This window comes from Phascolarctos cinereus, unplaced genomic scaffold (genome assembly GCF_003287225.1).
Source record: "Phascolarctos cinereus isolate Bilbo 61053 unplaced genomic scaffold, phaCin_HiC Scaffold_5;HRSCAF=322, whole genome shotgun sequence".
NCBI classification, from domain to species: Eukaryota; Metazoa; Chordata; class Mammalia; order Diprotodontia; family Phascolarctidae; genus Phascolarctos; species Phascolarctos cinereus.
This window is the reverse complement of record NW_027555958.1, coordinates 68,773,144-68,788,596: the sequence shown is the minus strand read 5'-3', so window position 1 is coordinate 68,788,596 and position 15,453 is coordinate 68,773,144. Positions and strand designations below refer to the sequence as shown.

The window sequence follows — 15,453 nt, the reverse complement described above, 5'->3', positions numbered from 1 at the left end:
AATCCTATTATCCCTTGATGATTGCATTTTGTAGTTATGCCACTCCCCCTAATCTTACGTATATGTAGATGAGTAAACAAAGTAATCACTTGCCTGCACTAAGGTCCTACAGGCTTTCATTCTGGCATGAAGATAACTACATCCTGGGTTCTCTAAGATTACACAAGTGGAATGCAAAATTTTCCTTCTGCCTTCCTACTAAGGAGAAGGTCATTAGTGTGGGGGGAAAAACAGAATAAACATAGCTACTAAGGAGTTCAATCAATTAATCAATATTTATTAAGAGCCTACTATGCTGAAGATATACAAGAAGCAAAAGACTGTACCTGCCCTCAAGAAGCTTACAAGCTAATAAATGAGTTGATACTTAAGTAAGGTGAGAGAATCTAGCTGCCAGTGATGGCTCATCACTAGAAAAAACTTTCAGATGTGATTCCTGATCAGTCAGTGATCTTTGAAAAATTGTTGAATATGGGATAGATACAGCTGGATTGGAGAAAGACAAATATCCTGACTCGAAAAAGGGAAGAGAAGAATCACCAAACTAGAGACCAGTGAACTTGACATCTTTCCTAGCAAAATTCTAGATGTGATTAAAAGGATGTTCTTTAAACAACTTTAAACAGTAATCATAAAGACCAAGCATGATTTCATCAAGAACAGGTCCCATCTAACCCTCTTTTATTTTTTAACAAAGTTGCTAGACTGGTAGATTAGGGAAATGCTGTAATTTACTTGGCATTAGCAAAACCTTCAATAGTTATCTTTTGCTACTCTTATGGACAAGATAGAGAATATTGGCTAGATGGTAATAGCTTTGAAACTTATTAAATAGTTTGCTCAAAAGTTGTAATTAATTTTTTTTTATGTCAGCCTGAAAGAGGTCTCTAGTAGAGTATACAAAGGATCTGTGCCTGAGCCAATGGAGCAAATGGAATAAAGTGAAACTATTGGGATGTAAAGTCTTAAACTTTGGTTAAAAAATTAATTTTATATGTACCATATTAGGGAGGTATGGAAAGACAGACAGAAAATTGATACAAAGATTGGTAGGAAAAAATTGTTTCCAGTTTGCCTGAAAACAATTTGGGGCATTTATTCAGTCATTCAGCAAGTTATTTAAGTGTTTTCTATGTTCCAGGCCCTAAAATTACTAGGGATACAAAGAAAGGCAAAAAAAGGTCCTGCTTTTGGGGAACTTAGGGGGACAGCACATGAATAACTAGGTATATACAAGATATATACAAAATACATGGAAGGCAATCTCAGAAAGGAGGGCAGTAGCAGCCTCAGGGGACTAGGAAAGGCTTCTTGCAGAAGGTGGAATTTAAGTTGAATCTTAAAGGAAGCCAGGGAAACAGAGAGGCAGAGATAATAGGGCAAAGGATTCAAGGCTTGGGGGAAAGTACCCATAACATGGACCAGAAATGGAGTGTCATGTTTAAGGAGCAGCAAGTGGGCCAGCCAGCATGGCCTGATTGTAGTGTGTTTGGAGGAGAGTAAAATATAAGAAGGCTGGAAAGGTAGGAAGGAGCCAGATTATGAAGAGCTTTAAATGCCAAACAAAGGCATTCATATATGATCCTAGAGTAGGGTGTCATTGTAGCTCATTGAGCTGGGCAGTGAAATGGTCAGACTTAAACTTTAGAAATGTCACTTTGCAGCTGAATGGAAAATGAATTGGAGTGGGGAGAGATTTGAGGCACAAAGCCAATTAGAAGTAGTCCAGATGAGAAGTGAAGAAGACCTGAACTAGGGAGTTGTAGAGAAGGCAGTATGTATGAAAGATGATGTAAAGGGAACAAGATTTGGTGACAAATTGTATATGTGGGCTGACAGAGTAAGGAGTCCTTCAAGTACAGTGATGTTTCAGGGAATGGAGAGTTTGCTGTTGCTTTTTGTAGTCATGCTACAGTAATAGGGGAAGTTAAGAAGAGAGAATTTGAAAGAAACATGATGAATTCTTTTTTGGAGTTCAATTTGAGATGTCTATGGACATCCACTATGAGATGCCCAAAAGGCAGTTGATAATGAAAGACTATGTAGCTCAGGAGACAGACTCTTGTTTGTTGTTATTCAGTCATATCTAACTCTTCATTTGGGGTTTTTCTAGCAAAGATACTAGAATAATTTGCCATTTCCTTCTCCAGCTCTCTTAATGTGAGGAAAGTGAGGCAAACATAGTTAAGTGACTTTCCCAGGGTCACACAGCTAGTAAGTTTCTGAGGCCAGATTTCAACTCCCAAAGGTGATAAACTTGGAAAGTGTGAACTTCAAAGGAGGAGCATTTGCTCAGTGAAGGTGGAAGAGGAAGATCCTGCAAGTGGCAATGGGTAGTGAGAAGTATTCTGACTCCCTTACCAAGCCTAGTTGGGGATAGTTGTGGTGGTGGAAGAGAGTATGAGAAAATATATAGCCATTACTGGAAAGGATGTCCAAAGAAAGTTCAATATGAGTTGTTGATGTGATTCAGGAGCCGAAACAGCTAATGTTAAGCCACATTAAGAGAGATACAATGTATAAGAATATGGAGATGATAGTCCTGCCAGACTCTGCCCTAGGCAGAGAGAAGTGTTCAATTTTGGTCACTACAGTTTTTAGGAAGCACATAATCTAGAGAGTGTCCAAAGAAGAGCAACAATCATAAGATTTGGAGACTTGTTTTAGGAACTGGGAATGTAAAAACCTTAGAAAGAAAAGACTTTTTAGAGGATGGCATCAAATATTTGAATGTCTTATCATATGGGAGAGAGATTGGGCTTGCTCTGATTGGCCCTAGAAGATAGAAGTAGGAGCAGTAGGTGGAAGGTGCAAAGAGGAAATTTTAGAATTTATATCAGGAAAACTTCCCAAACGCGTTATTACAAAAATGGAAAAGGATGTCGTGAAAGCTCGTGAGTCCCCCCTTATAGGAAGTCTTCAAGCAAAGGTTGGAGAAGCACTTGTCAGGCATGTTGTGGAGGAAATTCTTTTTCAGCTACAGTCAGATTAGATGAGTACTGTGATTAATTCCTTCCAGTTCTTGGGATTTGGGGATAACACATTAGACCCATACTTATATACCAACTTATAATATTGCAGAGCTTTGATGTATTGTTGAAGGCAACATGGTACAATGGAAAGAGCAATGAACTTGTAGTCATGGAATTGAGTTCAAATATTGGTTCCTCTGCTGTGTGACCTTGGGCAGTTACAAAGCTAACGTGGACTTTAAGGTTTGCAAAGAACTTTGCATAGGTTATTTCATTTGATTATCACAATGACTCTGTGAGGTAGGTGCTATTATCATCTTATAAGTAGGGTTGAGGGAGAACTGTGTATCCACTGACACACAGCTAGTAATTTTCGGTTGTGGGATTCAAGCCCAGGTCTTCTTGACTCCAAGTCCAGCATTTTATCCTTCATACCACACTGCCTCCTTTGGACCTCAGTTTCCTAATCTGTAAACTGAGGAGACTGTTTATGTTTTATGTTTTAAATGTTATGTTTATGATTTAAAAAAATTAATGACATAGAAATTTAAGGTGCCTTTTAGCTCTGTATAGGATATAATCTAATTTAGATTGGGTTTTGAGAATTTTGTTTTTAAATGATTCAAAAGGGAACTTTAAACAAATATCATAATAATGATCATATAATTTATTTGCCACAATGGTTATAACATGGAAAATTGAAATATTGTACAAAGTAGAACCATAGAAATGGTTGCATCAATAAAATCTATTACCTGGCTTAGGTAAGTTTAACAGAAAAAGCCATTAACCAATAGAATTACAAAAGGAATGAGCTTCAAGAGTCATCTACTGTCCTTTTTGATTTCAGGTCAATCAGTCAATAATAAAACATTTATTAAGCACCTGTTGTGTCCCAGGCACTGTGCTTCATGATGGGAAAAGTATAAAGAATGAAACAATCTCTACTAGCAAAGAGCTTACATTGTAATGGGAAGACAAGAAGCAGAAATATTTCAAAGCACTCTAGACTTGGAAGTATTGATGCTTTTTTAAAGGATACTTTTATAGATTTTGTCAGTAACTTATTTTAATGTTTAATATCTATACTATTGAAAATTTCTTCCTCTGATCTGATCCCTTATAATCATATGCAAGAAGATATGCAGATAGTTGTGAGATGTTAATGTTGATTGAAGTGAATTTGATGGCTTTTCCTCCATTTCAGCCACACAAAATTGTCATAATGCATTATAAAAGGCAATAGCACAGATGAGATGCATTATTATATTATCAGAGAGTTGTAATTACCTTCCATTCTAGAGAAAGTCATCCTTCAATACCTCTATCTGAGATTATTGTTAAAAAATTGTTATTATTAAAAAGATGTCACTGTGTTCATCTAAACTCTCTTTGACCTACATGTGAATAGACAATATAATTTTCATATGTAGCCGGCCCCTTAACCTTCATATTCATAGTGAATGCTTTTGTTAGGAGAAATCTATTAACATTCATAGAGATTGGAGTTCTCGCATTGATATTCAGTACAATTTCATCAAGAAGTCATAAGTAAAGCATGATGTTGCTTTAGGAAAAACCACTCATTTTTCAAAAATTTAGAGGAATGTTGAAATTGCTATACCATACATTGGTTAAAGAAAAGCTTAATTTACATTAAAAGCTAGTGTTCTCATCTCATCAAATATTAATTATGTAAAAATGTGAAATGCATATGGACAAAATAAGGAATAGTATGGTCATTTGGTGTCAAAAATAAAAGCTCTACCTTAAAGGCTGAAATGATTAACACAATGAATTAATACAATCATTACATTAACATTAACATAATTATAGAGTTGTATGAAATTCCAAACATTATTATTCCTTTAGCTAAGTTTAGGGACAGGGACTCTATTTTCTAATTCTTTTATATCTTCTTGTGTTATATAGTGTAATGTTCTCCACATAGTGGACAATGAGGAAATGCTGACTGGTTGGTAAGTGTTAAAATCTAAATACAAAAATTGGCCTATTTCCAAGTGAACTTCTTCTATCTGTAGTTTGGCAATCAAGATTGACTAACTACAGAGAAAAAGTTTATTTGGGGCTTAAGCATTTAATGATAAAGTCTTATTGAACACAGGAAGAGTTATGATAATATTATGTCACTTTTTATTCAGTTGAAATAATTTTGAATCAGTTTCTATGTCATTAATTTTTTTAAAAAGTAGTTTTCTTTTTGAATTCAGTAAAAATACTTTTGTCTGTGCCACTTAAATATTATTTAAGTCTTAAGACAAGTTTTTCTCTTCACTTTATAAGTTCCATTTGCCTATATATGTGTGTGCATGTGTATGCATATATATGTATATTTGTGTTATGTATATATACATATATGTATATGTATGTATGTATACATACATATATTTTCCAAGAACAGATAATCTGAATATAAATGTGCCAGTAAATTTACACATACATACAAGATATGTCAATTGTGCCCTGCCAAGTCTCAGCCTTGGATCACTCTCACCAGTCATCACTCATTCCTACACTTATGTGCTGCTGAAAAAAACTTTCTCCCTTCCTAACTACAGGGATTGCAAATACAAACAGATCTTGAAGCAGGTGGTTTTAGATAGAAAAAAAAATGCCACATATATCATTTGAAGGAATAGCTGAGAATCAGTCGGTACTCATTTGATCCTTACAACAACCCTGGGAGGTAAAGGCTATTATTTTCCCCATTTTACAGTTGAGGAGACTTAGGCAGACAAAGGTTAAATGATTTGTCCAGGGACATACATCTGGTAAGTGTCTGAGGACTGATTTGAATTCACGTCTTCCTAATTTCAGGCCCAGCATTCTATCCTCTGTGCCACCTAGTTACCTCTAATTTTTTATATATACATATATATATAGTGATCTCTCTTATAATGAATGGTCTTTTTGACTTAACTGAGAAAACTGAGGACATCTGTCTTATACTCTCCCATATTCTTTGCTCTCCATACCTCAAAACTTCTCTATGTCTTCACCCATCTTTTCTTTGTAAAGATTAAACCTTCACTTGGATTCTTGATTCCATTCTTGTTTGATCTGGAAGCATGCCTAATTAATCAGTCCCTCTGTCTTACTCATCATTATTTTCCCCCCATCTACAGAATACAAACATGCTGTGGTCTTCCATCCTTCAAAACAAAACAACAACAAAACTCTCCACTTAACGCTTCCAGCTCATCAATAGGATCCTACAACCCTCTTCTCATTTACTGCCAAACTAGTAGCAAAAGTTATTTACTCACTACTTATAATCCCTTGCTCTCTGGATCATGACTCTGCCAATCTATGGAAACAACTTTCTCAAAAGCTACCGATCATCTCTTAACTGGTAGACCTCATGGCCTTTTCTCAGTTCTTTATTGACTTCTGCAGATTTTTCCACAGTTGAATTTTGGAGATGGGAAGAGAAACCAGTGGCCAACTAATCCAGCGGTGTACTGGTAAATGTTTAATAAATGGTTCTCCAGGGGAAAAAATGTATCCACAATATATTTTTAAGTTTAATATGCATTATTAAAATTTTCTCCATCACTTTATTAAATTTAGACAATCAACAAAACAATAAATCAAGCCCTAATTTGTAGCATTTGCCAATTTCTGAAGTGTAAATGCATACATAGTCAGCTCTCACAAGCAGTTTGAATTGGCTTCAATACTCCCCTGCATAACCCAAATGAAATGGTTCACAATGGTATCCAACAAGAGGTAATCCAGCCTCTCCTTGAATATCTCCAATGAAGGGGAGACTACTACTTCCTAAGGCATCCCATTCCACAGTTCTGATCGTCAGAAATTTTTCCTGACATCAAGCCTAAATTTATTGCTTTGCAATTTTTACCCATTACTTCTGTCCTCATTCTTTGGACTTCATCACCATGACTCAGTTATCTTCTTCCCCTGCCCCAGCAGCCCTTTTCTCCTATTGAGTTCCTCTCAGACCAGCCATCTTTCATTCTCTGGCCTCTACCACCGAATGGTTACCTCCCTTTCTGCCTCTTTATTTTTTATTTCCCTTTTATGTGTTACTTTCCCACATTAGAATATGAGACCCTTGAAATTTTGGGAGTGACTGTCCTTCTTTTTTCTTGTATTGTATCCCCAGTGCTTAGCGCAGTGCCTGGCACATAGCATATAGATACTTAATAAATGCCCTTTGACTTGACTTGCCTTTTGAGGTCAAATGGAACATATTTGTTCCATATGAACGTCCTTCAAACCCTTGAATATATCTGTCATACATCCACTGAGTCTTTTCTTCTCCAGATTAAACTTTCTTCCTCAGATGACATGAACTCAAGGCCTTTCACCACCCTGGTTGTCTTCCTCTGACATCCTTCTGAAACTATTGCACTCAGAATTCAATTTCATATTACATCTATGTCCAAGACAAATTAAACCTACCATGTCTTAATGACTAGAGCTATGCTTCTGGCTGCCATGCTAATGACTAATGTTGAACTTACAATCCATTATAACTCTAATAACTTTTCCCTGACAAACTGATGTTTAACAATCAAACAACAAACATTTATTAAGCACCTACTATGGACCAGGGTCTATGCTAGGTTCTAGGGATCTAAAGGCTAAAATGAAACAGTCTCATTTGTCATGGAGTTTACATTTTAAAAAGGGTGACAACATACACATATATATATAGCAAGCCCATACTAAGTAAATACATGATAACTTTGGGAGGAGGGGTCACTAAAAACTGGAGGGAAGAGGAAATGAGGAATGCCCTTATCCAGAAGACAGTATTTGAGCTGAATCTTAAAGGAAACCAGGGATTCCCAGAGACAGAGATTAAGGGGGAGGGCAGGCTTTTCAGGCCTAGAGAGCAGCCAGTGCTAAGGTTTCCCATATGAATTTGATTTTTTTTTTAGCCAAAGTGTAAGACTTTATCCCTACTGAATTTCATTTTATTAGATTCATTCCACTCTACTATCAGGTTAAAAATTTTTTTGTATCCTGGCTGTCATTTATTCTGTTAGCTGTCACCTCCTGGATACTCTCTTTGACCTCTGTGTCTTTCCTGGTTTTTCTCCTGCTTGTCTAATGTTTCTTCAGTTTTCTTTGTTGGGTCATATCCAACTCCCTAAGGAAAGGTGTGATCCAAGGTTCTGTCTTTGGCTTTCTCACTATACCCTGATGAGCTCATCAGCTCCTATGGATTCAATAATTATATCTGTGCAGATGACTTCCAAATCTATATACCTAGCCCTAAATTCTTTCTTGAATTTCATTTCCACCTCTTCAGCTGTATTCTGGATATTTCTATTGTATGTTCCATTGGCATCTAAGCTCAACATGCCCCAAACAACTCAGCCAAATATCAGAAATGCATCTGGTTGCATTTTTAAAAATCTTATTCCCCAATTATGAAATTTTTTTTTTGTTTTTGTTCTTGTGTGTGTGTGTGTGTGTGTGTGTGTGTGTGTGTGTGTGTGTGTGTGTGAAATTCAGCTAGTAAATTTCTATCTTCCCTGATGCCAATCAGTTCTTCTTGCAAACTGATTGGGAGATGTTGCTTTCTATATACATATACATATATATATAAACACACACACACACACACACATACATATACATATGTATGTATATATACACACACACATACGTACATGTGTGTATATATATACATGTATGTGTATATCTATCTATCTATCTATATCAACCTGGTTCAAAATCTACTGTAACCCTTCATTTGGTAATTTCAAAAACAGATTATTAAATTCTGTTGAAGTCTTTATATCCACTTAACAGGGCATAGGGAAATATAAATATATTGCAGTATGCTGAAAGAGAAAAAGGTGGTGAAGGAACTCCTACTTTTCTTTCCTCAATATTCCTGATGCTATATATACATATATGTGTGTGTGTGTGTGTGTGTGTGTGTGTATGTATGTGAGTATGTATGTATATGCATATATGAGACCTAGTGAGGGTACCAGGGTTATTTTAAATATTAGTAAAGCTTAATGTCCTTTTTAATTGAAAAGAATAGAAATGGAAGTTCTAGTATTTTCTTCTTAATCCAGTGGATTATCCTGCATACCATTGGTTCATACTGCTATACATTTGGATCGACAACCCATCCATTTTTTCTTCAGTACACGTACCTTGGAAAGACAGTACAGATGGAGAGTAAACTGGGCCCAGAACTGAGCAAGATTCAAAGAAACAACTGTATTGCCTTTGGGAAATTGTTCAAAATCATATCCCATTTCTTCAGTAATTGGGTATGCTCAGTTTCTCTGTGACTAAATGCTGAAATTTCCCAGCATAAGAACACAGGATTCAGAATTAGAGGAATTTTATTCTAATACTAGTTTTGTTTACTACCCATGTGAGCTTAGGTAAGTCACTTATGTTGAGCTTCAATTTTCCTATCTGTAAAAGGGAATAATAATAGTTTTATTGTCTAACTCATCAGATTGTTGTGAGGAATGAACTTTGTAAATTAAAGCCCTATATAAATGTGAGGTATTGTTATCATTCTTCTCTGTGAGTGATTTTTACTGTTGTCCTCCTAATCCTAGTAAATATAGTATTCCCTGTTATCTAGTGTCCCCAAGGGACTGAATTCTCTCCTAGTATTCCATCCTCACTGGAGACTGGATTTTTTTCTGGTGTATCAGAAACTGTTTCCTGCCCTTGGAATTGTGCCCTCCCCCTTTTCCTGAAAACTGGGTCCTTGAAGTTTGTTGCTATCAAGGTTGTTGATATGTGACAATGATATTAACTCCACCAATCATCTGTCCAGCTGGTTGAATAGATATCATGGATTTTAGAATCAATTTGAATCTTTTGCTAATAGGAGTTAAGGCCTCTTTATTCTTTCTCCTCCAGTGACTTATCTCTCTGGTTTCTGGGAGATGACAATTATAGTTAAAAAAAAAAAAGGTAGGCTCAGAGAAAAGAGAGACTTGGGCTTAGATTCTGTCTCTGGGGGGCAGCAAGGTGGCTCAATGGCTAAGGTATTGGGGCCGGAGTAAGGATGACCAGAATTCAAATCCATCTTCAGACACTTCATAGTTGGGTGACTTGGGGCAAATAACTTAACCTCTGTCTGCCCCAGTTTCCTCAATTGTAAAATAGGAATAATAATAGCACCATTGGATAGGGCTGTTGTGACTGTCAGATGAGATATTTTTAAAAGTGTATAGTGCCTGGCACAAGATAGGTGCCATATAAAGGCTTATTCTCTTCCCTTCCCTCCATCTTTGATGCTTAATAAGTATGTGACAATGGGAAATGCTCTTAATATCTGAGCTAGTTTCCCAATCTGTAAAACGGATATAATACATTTCTTATTTGACCTGATTAGTGTGAAGATCAAATGGGATAATGCTTTGTAAACTATAAAACTCTTCACTTTTATCTGCCTAAATTTAGATGCTTGTGTGCTTTACTATAATTAGCCCTTGCTTTTGCTTCTGTGTGTAGATTCTCAGTCTTCACCTGACCCACTGAGCCTGCTAAGATTTCAGTCTGGCCTGACATGCCCCTATCCAGATTGATTATTAATGATAGACAGCTAGGACTTGTAGAAAATCAGATTTGATCAGAATATGGTTCAGAAAATTGAGGGGATGCCCATCAATTGAGGAATGGCTGAACAAGTTGTGGTGTATAAATGTAATGGAATACTATTGTGCCATAAGAAATGATGAGCAAGCAGATTTCAGAAAAACCTGGAAAAACTTAATGTGAACTGATGCTAAGTGAAGTGAACAGAACCAGAACATTGTATGCAGTAATAGCAACATTGAATGATGATCGACCATGATTGACTTAGCTCTTCTCAGCAATACAATGATCCAAGACAATTTCAACTGATGATCTGAAATGCTATCTACATCCAGAGAAAGAACTGATGGAATCTGAATGCAAGTTGAAGTATAGTATTTTCACTTTCTTGTGTGTGTGTGTGTGTGTGTGTGTGTGTGTGCGTGTGTATTTTCACTCTTTTGTTCTGTTTTTTCTTTCACAATATGACTAGTATGGAAATGTTTTACATGATTGCACATGTATAAACTATATCAGATTGCTTTGCTGTCTTGGGGAGGGGGGAGGGGAGACAGGGAGGAAGAAAAATTTGGAACTCAAAATCTTATAAAAATGAATGTTGAAAATTGTCTTTACATGTAATTAGAAAAAATAAAATAGTGTTTGTAGTAAAAAAAATTATCCAGAGGAAAAAGGGAAAGCTTTTTAATTCTGAAAGTGACTTCTGGTAACTTTTATATGTTTTAGAAGTTGGTGACCCTGGTTCATTATTGTATCTTATTTCATTTCTAAACATAGTTTTCCCTTTTCCTTGATAGAAGTGTGTCATCAGCACTATTCTTGTGTTCATTAGCAACACTGACACTAATTTAAGCTGTGAGCAGATAACCATGGCTTATAAGCAAAAAACTAAGAAGACATTTAGAAGTATAATCAAATACCACTTATAACAAAGCTGATCTGATATACAGACTTTTTTTTAAAATAGCATGGTAATTAGGCACAAATACCATATAGTTTGTGGAAATGCCTAAAATTTGTTCCATGCCGAACTAAACATTTTTAAAAGTCCCTTGTTGGGGAGGGTGGGGGTTTGTATGCATGAACTCCTCAGAAGGTGTGTGACCCTTTAACCAAGGAGGCATCAAGTTAGATGGGCCTCTTGACCTCTACAACAGGAGTCTTGAGTATTCTTAGGACCTTGTTTTCATTGTCTGTTCTCGAAGAGGACCATGACATCAGGGAGGTGATGTCATGCCATGCAAGTGAATTGGATTTAAGTGAGGGAGGGTTGGGCAAAGTCATCAGCCTCACTTTCTCCTTCAGAGCCACCTGGGTCCAGTGGTGAGATATCGTGTTCTTAGGAACACCTTACCTCTAGGGAATTGCCCCTGAGGAGCTGGGCGCACAAAAGCAACTCACGCTGAGATCCTAGCAGTGCTTGGTTTAAAGCAGAGGAATCCCTTTTTTCCTACAGTGGAAGTTGCTTCTCTTCATTAAGGGGTAAAGATCATGTGAGGCAGCTGAAGTCTCAGGCTGTAGACTAGGGCCTGGTGGAAGGGAAGAATCATAGTAATCACTCCTTCCTTAGTAAGAGAAGAAAGCTTGTAGAGAGAGAAGCTTGAAAAAAGGAATGACAGTCTCCTTTTCTTTCTCCCTTCCTAAGACTAATTATGAAGAGGCCTAGATTGAGTAAGCGTGATTTAAGCAAATCTTCCCCCTCCCTACTTAAATATATGCCCTCTAGTACATCCTGAAATGCTAATCATTAGGGCTGCTTTTAGGTTAGAAAACAAATACCTAGTGGTATTTTAAGGTGATTAATCTGTCAGTGACATACAGAGTAGATCGGTGGAAAGAGGTAGAAGCAGTAGATTAATTAGGAGATTATTGCCAGGTGTGAGGTGATAGTGAACACAGTACTTTAAAATAAATTAAAACTGAAAAAAGTTCATTTGAATGGCAATTTGAATTCAGTACTGTGTTAATCTTAGGAAAATATATCTCAGTTTGTTTATGAATAATACCAAAATTTACTTCATACTTTTAGAGTTTTATCAATAGATAAAGACCTCAGATTGAGTTCATATTATATTCCAGAGGTGGGAGCCAGGGATACATCTCAGTTAAGTGTATTCCACAGTTAGACTATTAAAGTTTAAAACAATAAAGCAATTGACCCAAGAAGACCTGTGGCTGAGTCTCCTGAAGGCTGTCAAAACATTTGGCTGATATGCATGTGGACTTTGTTTAGACTCCCAGTTTTTTTTTTTTGAGAAGTTTCCACAAAACTGAAATGAGCTTTGGGATTTTCCTTCCCTCAGCTAATCAGATGGACACTGGAATTAATATGTACAGCAAGGATATAGATTACCCACATGCCCACATCTTCAAATAATTTGAAACACTGCCATAAAATAGGTTAAGATCTCTAGTGACAAATTCTATTTGTGGCATGCATTTTTGATAGACTGCTGAATTTGCATGGGTGACTATTGCCTATGAAGAGTGAGCATTACTAATTATGCATGCTGATTTGGGAACTTCCCACCACCAGAGAAGATGTTTTGCAGAAGATCATTGTCATATATTTACTACAGCTAGTAAGGGAACTTAGGTATCATCTAGGCCGACTTCCTCCTTTTACAGATGGGGAAACCAAGGCCCATAGAGATTAAGTGACTTGTCCAAGGTCACACAGGAAATAAGTGGGAGAACTGGGATTTGAACTGAAGTCCTGTGACTCCAAGTCCAATGTCTTTCCTCTTAATCATGTGAAAATGTTTTGATATTACAGTAAAATCAGCTAAAAATTTGGATTCCAGGGTTAAAAAAATTTTTTTTAAATTTTCTTTTAGTTTTCAACATTCCCTTTTATAAGATTTTGAGTTCCAAATTTTTTCCCTCTCCCTCTTCTCCTGCCTTCCCAAGATGGCATGCAATTGGGTTCCAGTTTATTACTATGACTTTAGATACTTATATACCAATTTGCAGGGTTGGTCAATAACATTTAAGTGCCAGGTACAGTGCTAAGTGCAGGAGATAAAAAAAAAAGGCAAAAAAAAGTTTCTGCTTTTAAAGAACTCACAGTTCATTGGAGGAGACAACATGAAAACAATTATAGCTCAAGATATAGAAAGGCCAAATAGATAATCAGTAGAGGGAAGGTACTAGCATGGGGGGTAGGGTGTGTGGGGGGGAGTGAAGGGGTGAGAAAAAGGGCAGGGAAGGATCAAAGACTTCTTGTAGAAGGTTGGATTTTAGCTGGGACCTGAAGGAACCTATGGAAGCTGAGAGGGAGAGCGTTCCAGGCTTGGAGTACAGCCACTGAAAATGTTGAGAGATGGAGCATTTTGTTTGAGAAATAGTCAGGAGGCCGGTGTCATGGGACTGCAGACAGCAAGGAGGAGGAGTAAAGTATGAAAAGAATGGAAAGGTAGGAGGGGACCTGGTTGTGAAGGGCTTTGAGTGCTAAACAGAGGATTAAACAAAGGGAACTTTAGTTATCTGTGGAAGCAGGTAAATGCCTTCTGAAAAGAATAAATGAGAATTGGTAAGATAGAACATAATAGATTATGGCAATAGAAGGTCATTCCTAAAAAAAACAAACAAACTCATAAAAGTTGTAAAATAACACTATATCTCAAGAAGATATAGACTTTTGTGTAAATCAAAAATTTGAGGGGCAGCTAGGTGGTGCAGTGGATAGAGCCCGGCCCTGGATTCAGGAGGACCTGAGTTCAAATGTGGCCTCAGACACATAACGCTTACTAGCTATGTGACCCTGGGCAAGTCACTTAACCCCATTGCCTAGCAAAAACAAACAAACAAAAATAAATAAAAAATAAAATTTGAAGAAGGAAGTACACATACACAGTATAGATACATCTATGTATGTAAATGTGTACATACTATATAATTATAGGAGTAAATTATAGATTGTCCAGTCAAATAGAGGATCTAGATAACATTCTTCAGCAAGAAATTACAGAACCAAATTAGAGTTTAGATATGGGAGTGATGGGGAAACTGCAGTTACCCAGACAAATAATAGAGGTCTCATACCACTAAAAGCAGAGAATCAGATGAAATCCTTGATTTGTGTTCCTGACTGTGTAATTGTTCAACAGGCAGAAGTAGTAAAGAAAGAACTGTTGTTCTCTTGTCTCAGCTCTAAATGCAATGAATAAATAATTATTAGCATTTCAGAGTTTGGGTTGGAGATCTGAGAACTCTTTATGGAGGTAAAGTTGGACCTAGGTTGTGAAGGACATTAAAAGCTAAACAAAAAAGCTTATATTTGATCCTAGAGGCAATAGAGATATGCTGTTTAAAGAAAATCACTGTAGCATCAATGTGTAGGATGGACTGGATAAAGGGAGATGATGCAAGGAAACCAGTTAGGTCACCATTGCAATAAGTAAAGTGAGAAGTAGTAAGAGCCTGAACCAAAGTGGTAGGCATGAGAATAAAGAAAAGGAGTAAGATGCAAGAGATGTTGTAAATGTAGAAATGACATAATTTGGGAACTGGTTGGTTACATAGTGAGGTGAGGCCTTGTTGACAAACTGGGAGATTAGAAGAATAGTGGTGGCCAAAGAGAATGACTTTTGTACTTGAAATTACAGGACAGAAACCACTAACAAGAGGGTTAATACCCAAGAAAAGCAAAGAAATAGTAAGAGAGCACCTAGTTGCCCTAGATTAATTCAAGTTACTTGGACCATAGATGAACAGCATCCTTGAATTACCGTCAGTAATATTTGAAAGATCATGAAAGATGGAAGTAGTACCACAAGATTATAAAAGGGCAGATGATGTCCCAATCTTCAAAAAAGGGAAGAGAATAGATTATGCAAGCCATAGACCAGTAAGCTTGACTTCAGTTGCTGGAAAAAATTCTAGAATAGATTATTTAAAGACATGG

General features: G+C 36.7%; 1 long non-coding RNA gene across 1 annotated transcript in view; it reads left to right on the top strand.

Moving 5' to 3' along the window:
• LOC110217589 (uncharacterized) overlaps positions 1 to 15,453 on the top strand; it is a 46,177-nt gene that overhangs the window by 1,680 nt on the left and 29,044 nt on the right. Inside the window, exon 2 of the long non-coding RNA XR_002327081.2 lies at positions 4,905 to 4,951. This is a non-coding gene — a long non-coding RNA (uncharacterized LOC110217589). The remainder of the gene's footprint in view (positions 1 to 4,904; positions 4,952 to 15,453) is intronic.